A 12,481-nucleotide genomic window follows, 5' to 3' on the forward strand; every position below is an offset into this window, starting at 1 on the left:
ATTCCTCAAGGATCTAGAACTAGAAATACCACTTGACCCAGCCATCCCATTACTGGGGATATACCCAAAGGATTATAAGTCATGCTGCTATAAAGACACATGCACATGTATGTTTACTGTGGCACTATTCACAATAGCAAAGACTTGGAATCAACCCAAATGTCCATCAGTGACAGACTGGATTAAGAAAATGTGGCACATATACACCATGGAATACTATGCAGTCATAAAAAAGGATGAGTTCATGCCCCTTGTAGGGACATGGATGCAGCTGGAAACCATCATTCTCAGCAAACTATCACAAGAACAGAAAACCAAATACTGCATGTTCTCACTCACAGGTGGGAATTGAACAATGAGATCACTTGGACACAGGAAGGGGAATACCACACACTAGGTCCTATTGTGGGGAGCGGGGAGGGAGGAGGGATAGCATTAGGAGATATACCTAATGTAAATGACGAGTTAATGGGTGCAGCACACCAACATGGCACAAGTATTCATATGTAACAAACCTGCACGTTGTGCACATGTACCCTAGAACTTAAAGTATAATATAAATAAATAAATAAATAAATAAACCCTTTAAAGACAAAAAAAAAAAAAAAAAAAAAAAAAAAAAAAAAAATAAAAAAAAAAAAAACCCTTAAAAAAAAAAAAAAAAAAAAAAAAAAAAGAGCAATTCTCTAAAGTGCACTTGAGCATCTGGGGAAATCTTATTAAAATGCATGTGATTCTCTAGGTCCAAGGTGGAGCATGAGATTCCACATTTCTAACAGGCTCTCAGGTGATGCAGATGCTTCTGGTCCATTGACCCCACTGAATAGCACAGCATGGGGATCCATCTAAAAGAGTCCAGACTGTTCTCCTGCAAGGTAGTAGCTTGGGCTAGCATGGTAGGAAAGCAATTTGACACATATATTTGAAATATATTTCAGATTAGAAGTGGCAGATTCAATCTAGTTCGCCTCTTCACATTATAATAGTATAATATACTACTATAATAGTATAGTTATTAATTAAAATAGTATATTAAGAAGACCTCTAAAACCAGCCAGGTATGGTGGTTCATGCCTGTAGTCCCAGCACTTTGGGAGGCCAAGGCAGGCAGATCACAAGGTCAGGAGTTCAAGCCCAGCCTGACCAGCATGGTGAAACCCTGTCTCTACTAAAAATACAAAAATTACCCAGGCAAGGTGGCATGTGTCTGTAATCCCAGCTACTCAGGAGGCTGAGGCAGGAGAATCGCTTTAACCTGCAGGACAGAGGTGGCAGTGAGCCAAAATCGCGCCACTGCACTCCAGCCTGGGTGACAGAGCGAGACTCCAAAAGACTTCTAAAACCAAAATTTCTGAAAACAAAAGGGAATCCTGGAAGTTCTTATCTCAACATTGGGTATAGATGGAGATAACAGTGAAAGAATTAAAGACCTTTGTCTTTAATTCCATGAGTGGGCCAGAACTCACATGGTGTCTAGGTGGGGAGAGGATCAAGGTGCTAGTGAGGGAAGTAGAGATGGTGCCCAGGACTCAGGCTGTTTGTCTGACAGCCAGGGAGTTACCAGCAGTATATGAGTGAGAGCAGAAGTCCACAGATGGCACAGGAAAGAACCTTCAGCTTCAATGTCCAAAGCTTTAAGCCTTTAAGCCAAGTTCTGTCACATTTCAGCTGTATGTCTCTGGGGGGGGTGGGGGGCGGGGGAATATAACTAATCTCTTATGCCTGTTTCCTCATTTAAATGAAATATGATGTAATGAGATCATGCATGTAAGTACATTTAGCATGGGACCTATTATAAGAAGGTATTGATAAATATCAATCTAATCAAGCTTATATGTCAATAGGGGATCATTTTCTGCTTCTTCTGAAGTTGTATAAGAATATTGTCTGTTAGGTATAGAAGGGAATGATTTTGCATCCTGAATTGCAAGACATAATAATTTCCTTTCAGTTCACATCCTGAACTGTGTCCCCATGTAGCTTCAGATTACTTTTGCTTCTGTTAGAGATATTTCCTGACACGGAAGTTGAAAACCCTGGAAGCAATCCATAAATATCACCTTTACATTCTACAATGGTCCATACTTTTCCCAGTTCTACCAAGGTAATTCCCAATTAAATATAACATGGATAAAATGTATTAATATAGGACTTAAACGACTTACTCAGTTCTTTTGCCACACCTGAAAGGATCCCTAAAAGGTACCAGACTTTCTTAGGAAAAGAAAAGTCTGGATTGTCAAGGTAGGCTTTTTCAGATTTTCACTATAGAGACAATCAAGATTTTTTTCTTGATGATTTAGTATTAGCCTTCTGCTATTTATTTGTTTGTTATGTCACTTGTACTAAGAAAGAGGTTTACTGGCTTTTTCTTTCCGAGTTTAAAGTCATTTCTCTTTGCCATACTCACAGAGAGCACAAGAAAGCAGCTAGTCCTCAGACTGTGTAACTCAGGTCTGGCATGAACTTAGGCCACCTCAATTTAGCCTCTTTTGAAATTACCATCAAATATTAGGTTGGTGCTAAAGTAATTATGGTTTTTGCCATTTAAAAGTGATGGCATTCAAGCAGTTCCAGAAGTACCCAAAAGCTGTTTGATCTCCATGTGGATAAAACATGACTCTCCATAAACATGCTCTACATCATTGATTCATAGTGATTGCTGTCTTCCCAGTGATGCAAAAACAAATTTCAGCCTTTCAAAATTATACTTTCAAAGCAATAAGCTGTGTTACTGTGTCATCTTAAAAGCCATGGACTTTATTGCCTTCCCAGGCTAGGGAAGGATTTACAGAGTACATCTTGTACAGCTCAATGAGATGGTTTACTTGTTCAACCCTGGGCCTGAAATGAACCACCAGGAATCTTCTACCAAAATACACTGTACCTACTCCAGTCAAGGCACACGTTATCTCTTTCTCTCTCTCTTCTAGAATAATTCTCAAATTCCAAAAGAAGGTCTCCAAAATTTTCCTTGGCAATTCACTCTGGTAGAAAAGAAGTACTGTGCCCACTGTCTTGGGCAACATCTAGGACCATGCCTAAAACATTACTTGTAACTGTAATATTCCTCTATAAGAACTTTTCACAAAATATTTCTGAGTAAGTCTACTCTTTAATGGCACAGAATTCCTCAAACCCAGAGGGAAAGTCCAGGCACTTTCCACCACGGCAAGATACTACTGTTCTCTTTTACTCACAGCCAAGCCATATCATCAAATAACTGAATATTCTGCCACAGAAATTATCCAGATCTCACAAATCATTCTTTCCCTCCACATCATCACATGATAAATAATGCCAAGTACTTGGGTTTCAGGGATAAAAGATTCTTCAAAGGAATTAACAGTTAAGTATACATCTCTCACCTGTACTTCTACAATGGCTGCAGTCTCTCCAGTCCAATTCGCTTAAATCCATCCTACATGCTGATCCCAAAGGGAGACTTCCAAGGTATAAACGTGATTATGGGAGATCAGGCAATGGGAGAGCTTCAAGAATTTAACACCTCAAACCCATTGATGTTCTTGTCTGACTCCCTCACAACCTGTAAAATGTTTAAGGCAGAGAATAAATCACACTCATTCCATTAATCCTGCAATCTAACAGGAGGCATGATGCTTCGATGCTTGTTGAATGAGTGACTATTAGTTTTTCAGAGTCACAGATTCCCAAAAATGGTAATCAAGGAAGAAATCAGGGTAAACATAGTAAATGACAAAGGTGCCAAGCTATAGACTTTCTGTTATACCCTTTTCTTGTTCCCCAGAGCAGCTGGAGAAATATCTGAAATAGTTTACGTCACAGCATCCTGCTGCCTCCAAAGCTTTGGAGGTCACCATCACATCCAAAGTGATATGCAGAGAAATCATGTTTCAGACCAACACATTATTATTGAAACAAAGAGAAATCATGCTCCAGGTTTTAAGTAAAATGGAATATTGCTTTCTGAACACAGTTTTACTAAAATGGATTTGAGTACGTATCTTCCAGTAATGCTATCTCAACACCCACACTTGCCTCTCTATACCCACCACACACACACACACATGCATGTTTTTGATACTACAAACCTTACTCAGACATATGGGGGGTAAAGCTTACTCACCTTTAGCTGCCATTCCTCCTCAGCTCCCCCTAACTGCATTATAATCATAGTCATTACTGCCATAATGATAGTAATAATGCTTTGTGCTTCTGCAGCACTTCTCAGATGATCTCAAAGCATGACTGCATCATGACTGTAAAAGTTGAGAACATTTGTCTCCTCTACAGATAGTGTTTATAATAAGGGCGGGAGCTCACAGACTCACCTGACACCCGCAAATCAAAATTATAAGGAAGTGTGCACCGATTGTTTCTTTTATTTAGCTAGGAAGGGGTGATTTTATCGATACAGGTCAAGACAAGTCTCTGGAGGAGCCTATCAAAGAAGACCTATTTCTTATCCAACACTCACTGACCTTATCAAATATATTTTACACTGACAAGGGGGAAGGAAAATTGTAACGCTTCCATGGTTTAAATCTGCAAAACGCCTTTCAAGTTGTGGCAACAAATTGATGGCTCTCTCATTCAGTCTTGGTCTCCAGTCTTAAGCCAAACTTGCTGTATGACTCAAATTTCTCCTCATCTCCATCTCATGTGGTGCTGCCACAGCTCCTCCATTATATCCCACCAAAAAATATATGGTCATTATTATGAGTATTTTCCCATGATCCCAGATAATCATTTAGGGAACTCTGAAAAAACAGAAGGAACCAAATGGACCCTTCATGGGAACAGACTCATCTATAAGAAGAGTCCTAAGTCCTGAGAGGCTGAGATATTTCTGCCCTAATCTAAATTAGGCATTTCTTTCACCCACCCTTCCAGAATAAATTCAAAATCTATCAAGGCAAAGCACTGGGAACATTTGTATGCAGAGGTGTTGAGGAGCTCACTTCTTTGTAGGCTAGAAATCATGAGAGGGGATAATAGGTCTCCTTGCTGCTATACTGAGACTGCCCACAAGAAGTTTCTTCTCTATATGGTAGCAAAAAGATGGATTTTTAAATACAGATCAGATGACATTGGTCTCCTGCTCAAAATTCTTTGAGAGCTGCTCATCACACTTAGAAGGATTTCTAAATTCTGACCACGGCCTGCACAGGGGTCTCTGGTTCTCTTGCTGCCTGCCTCTCCAATCTCATCTATCTCTCTCTTCCCTGTGATCCTTCCACTTATTGCATACTGATTTCCTTTCTGCTTCATTAAGACGCAACTCAAGTCTTCCTCACCTCCTGTTCCATCTTCTTGCAACATTCCCCCATACCTTCACATGACACCTCCCTCGTTTCACCCAGCTCTCTCTTCTACTATCATCTGCACAGAGATGCCTTCCTTGGCACTTCCTCTAAAACAGTCTCCCAATCTCTGACAACTCTTCTTTAATCTTCTTAGCCTACTTTATATTTCTTCATCATATTTTCCCTATCTGATATTATCATACATGTTAGTCTGGTTAATTGATGGTCATTGGTCTTCACCAGAATGTAAGCTTTGTGCAGGCTGGTATTTTGCTGTGTTCATCACTGTAACACAAGCACCGAGAAAAATACTTGGCGCCCAGTGTCTGGTCAATAAATATTTGTTGACAAATAGTGGATAGGCTTTCTATACCCACAGTTTATCCAATAATACCATAGGAACTCCTATTTGCTCCCAATACCAGGGATTTTTTCAGGTCTTAAAGATCAGAAAAGCTAAGGGGATGGGGCATACCTACCAAACTCAGGCACACTGATGAGAGCTATGGTTCCAAAGATCATCCTAGGAAACTGTATTTTGACTGCAACCTATTACATGCGGTTACTTTTATGTGTCCACAGTCATCTTCTGCCCATAATCCCAGGTCTTTTACACATTAGGCTTTACAATTATGATGTTATCCCTGGAGACTGGCTGTCCAGTCACCAGGACGCACCCTTTGTTGATGTGTGCTGTCCCATGAATACAGGCCCAGGAACTGTATCTCTTTGTCTCGACATCTGCTCCTTCTATTTCTTTTGAGTCATGTCTTCACATAGCCCAAGAAAATTTCCCCATGGGAGCAATAACAGGAACTGGATTGTTTTCATAGGGTTTCGTGTCTATCTTGTTAGCCTCCAGGGGTCAAATTTTTGTATGCTGCTTCCTTACAGGGGATTTCAAACTATCAAAACAAGTTAGTGCATACTCGGTTCAATACGTGAATAGTTTGTATGCCTATCTACAAACACACATAATTCTGCATGTAAAATGTACATGGATAAAAGCTCAAGCCTACCAAAATGAACATAGAAAATTGTGAGATGTGCTAAATGGGTGCTTTTGAAATTCTAATGGGTTCAAATAAATCCTGGAACTTAAGGTCTCATTCATAATTGCCCCTAATTCTGTATGAAGCTGTCCCTCCAACAAAGATCCCTCCCTCCTTCTCACCTCATTGCCTGATAAGGACATTGGCTGCCATTGCCAGAAAGCACCACAGTGCCTACCCTATAGCATGTGAGAAGACAGGCTGATGGCATAGTCTTTATACCTCTTTTCTACTTTAACAATCATTTAACAGTTGGTGCCATCTCATCGGCTGACTATAATACTAATTCAGAAAGTGTAGCTTCCAATCACACAAGACAAGCCCTGTTCTCTCTGCAATGTTTCATGCCATCATCTGTCTTTCTGGAAAATGAGATAAACTGCTGCATGTCTTTCCAAAATGTTTAGCAAAAGTTGTGATTTGAATTTTCTTTTAAAACTGGCTATGCTAAGTAGGATATCAAAAACTGCTTTTCCATTTCTGAACCTAAAAATGTCTCCAGAGCCATGTAGCCACACACCCATCTGTCTGTTATCTCTCCTCTAAAACATGCTCTGAACATCTACTCCAGGGCAGATCCTGCTGGAACTGGAAAAATAAGTACCGGTTGAATATCCTTTATCCAAAATGCTTGGGACCAGAAGTGTTTCGGATTTTGGAGTTTTTCTGATTTTAAAATATTTGCATTTTCAACAATATATTACAGAGCAGAGAATAAGTAAAAGCAAAAAAAAAAAAAAAAAAAAAAAAAAAAAAAAAAAAAAAAAAAAACAGAAAACAAAACCCACGTGAGTAATGCATATAGGATGTCGTGGAAAACCTGCTGTTGATTGGCGATCCAGCCTGCACAAGTGCCATTTTATTAACCTTTGTAGGCATGCTTGCCTGGGGAATCTGGACAGGCGCAGAAAAGATGTAGTGCAGCTGAAGGAACTGGGAGGGTCTTTTTAACCCTTATGGACGTTAAATACACTGTGTGCTTGCTGTGTGCCTGTGTTTTGACTGCAACCTATTACATGAGGTTAGGTGTGGAATTTTCCATTTGTGGCATCATTTCAGTGCTCAGAAGTTTTTTTTTGTTTTTTGTTTTTTTGAGATGGAGACTCCCTCTGTTGCCCAGGCTGGAGTGCAGCAGTGCGATCTTGGCTCACTGCAACCTCCGCCTCCTGGGTTCAAGCGATTCTCCTGCCTCAGCCTCCCAAGTAGCTGGGACTACAGGTGCGTGCCACCACACCCAGCTAATTTCTTTGTATTTTTTAGTAGAGAGGGGGTTTCACTATGTTGGCCAGGCTGGTCTCAAACTCCTGACCTCAGGTGATGTGCCCACTTCGGCCTCCCAAAATGCTGAGATTACAGACATGAGCCACTGTACCCGGCCTGGAGCATTTTGGGTTTCAGATTTCAAGATTAAGTAGGCCCAACCTGTATTAATAAAACATGATCCTTGTCCTGAAGCAAATTATCTACTGTAAACTAGAATTATTTGTCTTCAACATCAGCAATAGCTTTCAGACTACAAAAATGTGTAGTCTATGTAACTTACCCCTATTAATTTCTCTTTTGTGACTCTCAACCAAACCTGTAAATAATGTTACATATTGGCCATGTGGGGTTCCTGCTGTTCCCTTGATCGTTTATTCATAGTCTGTAATTTACAAAGTACTTTCACTTAAAGCATTTCATTTAATCCTCACAACCACCTGTGGGGAAGATGTCATAAACCTCATTTTATAGCAGCAGAACCTCAAGGATGCTATATTACTTGCCCAAAGTTACCCAAGGTCGTAAGGCCAGAAATGGACATTTCTGCCTCCATGTCACAGCACTAAACTTCTAGTAATCAACTCCAGGATCTCCTTGTAGTCCTGTGATCCATCACTCGTTTAACAAATATTTATCGAGCCTCAATTATGTGCAAAATGTTTTGCTAGACAAGAATATTCAATCCTTGCCAACGTTCAAGCAAAGTTGTTCATTTTTGTGTTCCCTGAATCTAGAAACAGTCTTCTCTATAATTTCTAGCCAAATACTATCAAATACCATGTGGAGTCTTACTTCTCAAGTATATGCTCACCTCACTTCTGCAGAACGGGTCACATCTTTCCTCCATACTGTATCAACTTTTCAATGCATTTCTTACTTTGCTTAGTAATTATAAGCTATATTCCCTTTCTCCCATGCCCCACCTAGAGAAATGAATCAGAGGAGAAAGGGGTAAGTAAAGGAGTAATTCTCTGGCAGTATTTGAGAAGCACAGGTGGATAATCAGCTGGATCCCCTTGGGTTCAGTGGCAAGTATAGATGACAGGCCATGAATATAGATGGCTTTACTAAAGCCTAGGTTACACAGCTCCTCAATATCCCAGGGAAATAATTTTATAATTTCTGCCACTTCTTAGCCAAAGACACTCTCCTTATGACCTCCATCTCACAGTTGCTCTTACTGAGCTACTTTAAACCCTAGTTCAGAAGGATGGTCCTTAAGATAAAAAAGATGTGAAATGAAAAGCAGATGCTTCAATGTACTGGGGTCATGTCTGGGTCTGGAAATGGAAACAGAGACAGCAGGTTTTTATATTCTCTTGAGCAAACCCCAGGACATTCTTTAAAATGAAGCAGTCAAAAATATAAATATTTCCATTAGTCAAAGGATACCAAACCAAGGTTTGTCAACTTAGTGACTGTGAGAACTTCTCCAAGTGGAAATATTTACCAGAAGACTCTGAGGCAATCATTGTTACCAAGAGCTTTTGTGAGCCATGTGCCCCCTTTTCTCTCAATTTTCAGACTGGCATATTGTGGCAAGGAAAGGTAAAGAAAACAAAAAAAGAATGAAGTGGAACAGGGGCTGAGAGCGAAAGTTTAGGAAGGGTGAAAAGGAATGAGCAGAGAGAGTGAGTGGTATAAAAACCAGCAAGTTTCGAAGTCAGATGGGCATACATGTAAATCCTGGCTTTTGGATAATTGATCTAATTGCCCAAGGCCAAATGGTCTCACCTGTATAGTGAATATGGTTATATTTACCTTGAGGGTAAGTGTGAAGAGTAACCAAGCTGCCTGAAAGAAAGGTGCCAGCATGGTATGTGACAGAATGGACCTTCAATAAAGAGACGGTAGTGGTGATGATTTATTTAAGAGTAAAAAGACTGAAGAAAGAGTGAGATGGAAAGAAGAGACATGCTCACTGATAACACCTCATATTCAAAAACAGATTTTAAATCTCCATTTAAAGGAAATCTACATTGATATTCCAGAATCTTTTAAATTGACTATGGATTGACTATTAAATTAACTATTAATCCTGATAATTCTATAAAGTGTAAGCAGACAGGTGAAGCTGCAAAAAATAAAAATTAAATTTTGTTTGAGTGCAGTATGACTCTCAATCCTGGATGCTTATCAAAATCCCTTGTGAACCTTTAAAAAAGTTCAATTTCCAGGCCTCACCTGTACAAATTTGTTTTCAGCAAGTCTGAGATAGGAATCAGACACTTGTGTTATATTAAGAGTTCAACATATATTCTGACGCCCCAACGAGAGAGAACTGCTGCTATAGACACTACATAAGGTGGAATATAAAACATCGCTAAGGAAAGAAACATGCATTTCTCCACTTGGATGAATATAGCAACTTTCTAAATCATATTGAAACCTGTAGTTATAAGATCTTCCATTTTCTGCATCTATTTCCTCAAACTTCTTCTGTGGTTATATCAACCTATAAGACCAAGATGTGTCTCATAAGAAAGACCACGGAGACACAATAAACCCTTCCTCTAGAATGTGTTCCAGTTTCTAACCAAATCTTCGTGGCTCTATATAATATTTATAATTGAATGACTTTCATTTCAAATGTATGGAGAAGCACACCCCTAAGAATGGGGCAGTGACCACAGCATGTGATAGCCTCAGGAGTGACGAGGGTAACATGTAATTTAACATTTTGCTTCAATTTATTTGACTGCCTCCATCTGTGCAAGCATTGGTTGGTATAAGAAGAATGAGTTACTTCACTTCAGATGGTTCATTAGGGAATTAAAACTATTGAATGAGAATTTCTTTGTGAATCAAGGCTAAATGATTAATAATGTACCAAACCCCAAAAGAAGACACTTTGTTGTCCATGAATGCTTCTAGAATGCAATTTTCATTAAAGATTACAGCTCTGATTATTTAAAATACCCATCATTTCCATCATTCCAGAAAACAGTTACAAAACACAAATCTTTTGTTCTTGTATCACAAAGTTAAACATTTTTGAAAAGCTGCACTTGAAAAAAGCAAAAGAGTTTATAATGCATTTGCTTTTAGATATGCAACAGAAAATTGCTCCAAATAAATTTTAAAATGAAATGCCAGAAAGTTGGAGAAATGTACTTAGTGGGCCAAGAAAACAAAAGAGTGGATGGTGATATGAGTCTCCCTTCTCTTTCATCAGGTTTTACTTAGCTAAGGTCAGGCATGCAATTGCAGATAAACAAACAAAGGAACTTACATTTAAACATGGCAGATTCCTATCAGGACGTCTCCGCATAAGGGAGAGAGCTCATCTCAGCACCTCCCTGTCTTCCTGGAACAACCAGCTGCTCCTCATTGCTTGGGGAGCAAGTTGTGAAGAACACTGGTTAATTATAATTAAAGTGAAGAAATTCCATTCAGATGTAATCATAAAGGGAAATGACAGAGACACAAAAGAAATGAAGACATTTTAAAAAATTAAACCCACTAAAACCTTGAAGCCCTGAAGTAACCCCAGATTGTAAGAAAACAGATTGGTCTTCAAAAAAAAAAACTCCTTCTGATAGAAAAGTCACATCAACTAGGAAGAACTCTGAGAAAAGAAGGTCACATTGCTAAGAAAACAACAGATAGTCATTTTAAGAGCTTAACAATGTAGAGAAGCATTTAAAAAAAAAAGAAAAAAGAAGAAGTAAAAGGATGGCTCTGCAATTCTCTAATGTTTTACCTTCTTTAATATACTGGGGGTTTTTATACAGGTTTTCTTTGACAGATAGTGTTAAATAAAAGGACAAGGTGAAATCTCTCTTTTGTTCTCTTTGTTTCTCTCTGTGTCTCTGTCTTGCTCTTTTTTTTTTTAATAGAGAGAGGTCCAATGTCTTTTTTACTATGTTCTTAAGACATCTAAATAGAAATATGATCTCCTGAAAGAGATTAATCGTTCATTGAAGTAGTTCTTCATAGATATTTGACCCTGAAAGGAAATTACAGAAAACAGTCCAGCCCCCACAGGCATCATGATTCAGGCAAGGATGCCATCTAAAACATTTGTGTGGGCTGTGAGTTGAATTTGAGTTGAATTGGTATAACGTGGGCGTAAGGCAAAAGAGTGGCCTGAAGTGGAAACGGAGAAAAAAAAATGAGGTATCCAAGATATTTGCACTTATTTTCTTGCCAAAGTTATCAAAGCATTGGCCTTCTGTAGGCAGAAGCAGAGACATCTGGGGCCCTTCAGCTTCAGCTTTTGTATTCCCAGACCCAAGTCAATTTCTAAATTAACATGTGTTACTGGAGGGGGAGGGGGTACTTTCTATCATAAATAGCTAGTTCTGTTGTTTGTTAATACTTCAGAACCTAAAACAACATATTCAACATACATAAGCTAAATAAAGATTATTAACATTTTTAAAACGTGATGCCACAAGTTACTTTTTCTTTCTTTCCTTTTCAGTGCCCATATAGGAAAAGATTCCAACTAGGTCTTAATAACAGCATGTTCATGAGCCTTACTATTCCGAGACGGCATAAAACACGGGGAAGCGCGTGAACGTTAAAGTTAGAGAGACCCTACTCTACCACAAGCCATGTGATTTTGGAAATTTTAAAAACTGATATTTACTGAAAATTTACTATTTGTCAGACACTGTTCAAAGCACCTGATGTGTATTAAAACATGTAACCTACATAATAGCTCTAGGAATTAAATATTATTATTATCATAGGTGTTAAAACGAAAATACACAGAGGTCATATGGCTAATTAGTGAAAAAGCCAATCTTTGAATCCAGAATAATAGCTTGTTTTTCGACTCATGCACTCAGCCACTATGCTACACCATTCCTCACCATTATTTAATTTCTCTACCTAAGACTTATTTTTCCTTTTCTTGTCTTGTCTTTCTTT

General features: G+C 38.8%; 1 long non-coding RNA gene across 1 annotated transcript in view; it reads right to left on the bottom strand.

Annotated features, from left to right (window-relative positions):
* The window catches only part of LOC108530803 (uncharacterized), a 12,490-nt gene extending 6,636 nt beyond the window's left edge, over window positions 1-5,854 (bottom strand). Inside the window, exons 1-2 of the long non-coding RNA XR_001885972.1 lie at window positions 5,768-5,854; window positions 3,369-3,547 (exon numbers count right to left, since the gene is read on the bottom strand). This is a non-coding gene — a long non-coding RNA (uncharacterized LOC108530803). The remainder of the gene's footprint in view (window positions 1-3,368; window positions 3,548-5,767) is intronic.
* Between the last annotated feature and the right edge of the window lie 6,627 nt (window positions 5,855-12,481).

Source organism: Rhinopithecus bieti, unplaced genomic scaffold (assembly GCF_001698545.2).
Source record: "Rhinopithecus bieti isolate Rb0 unplaced genomic scaffold, ASM169854v2 scaffold_6782, whole genome shotgun sequence".
NCBI classification, from domain to species: Eukaryota; Metazoa; Chordata; class Mammalia; order Primates; family Cercopithecidae; genus Rhinopithecus; species Rhinopithecus bieti.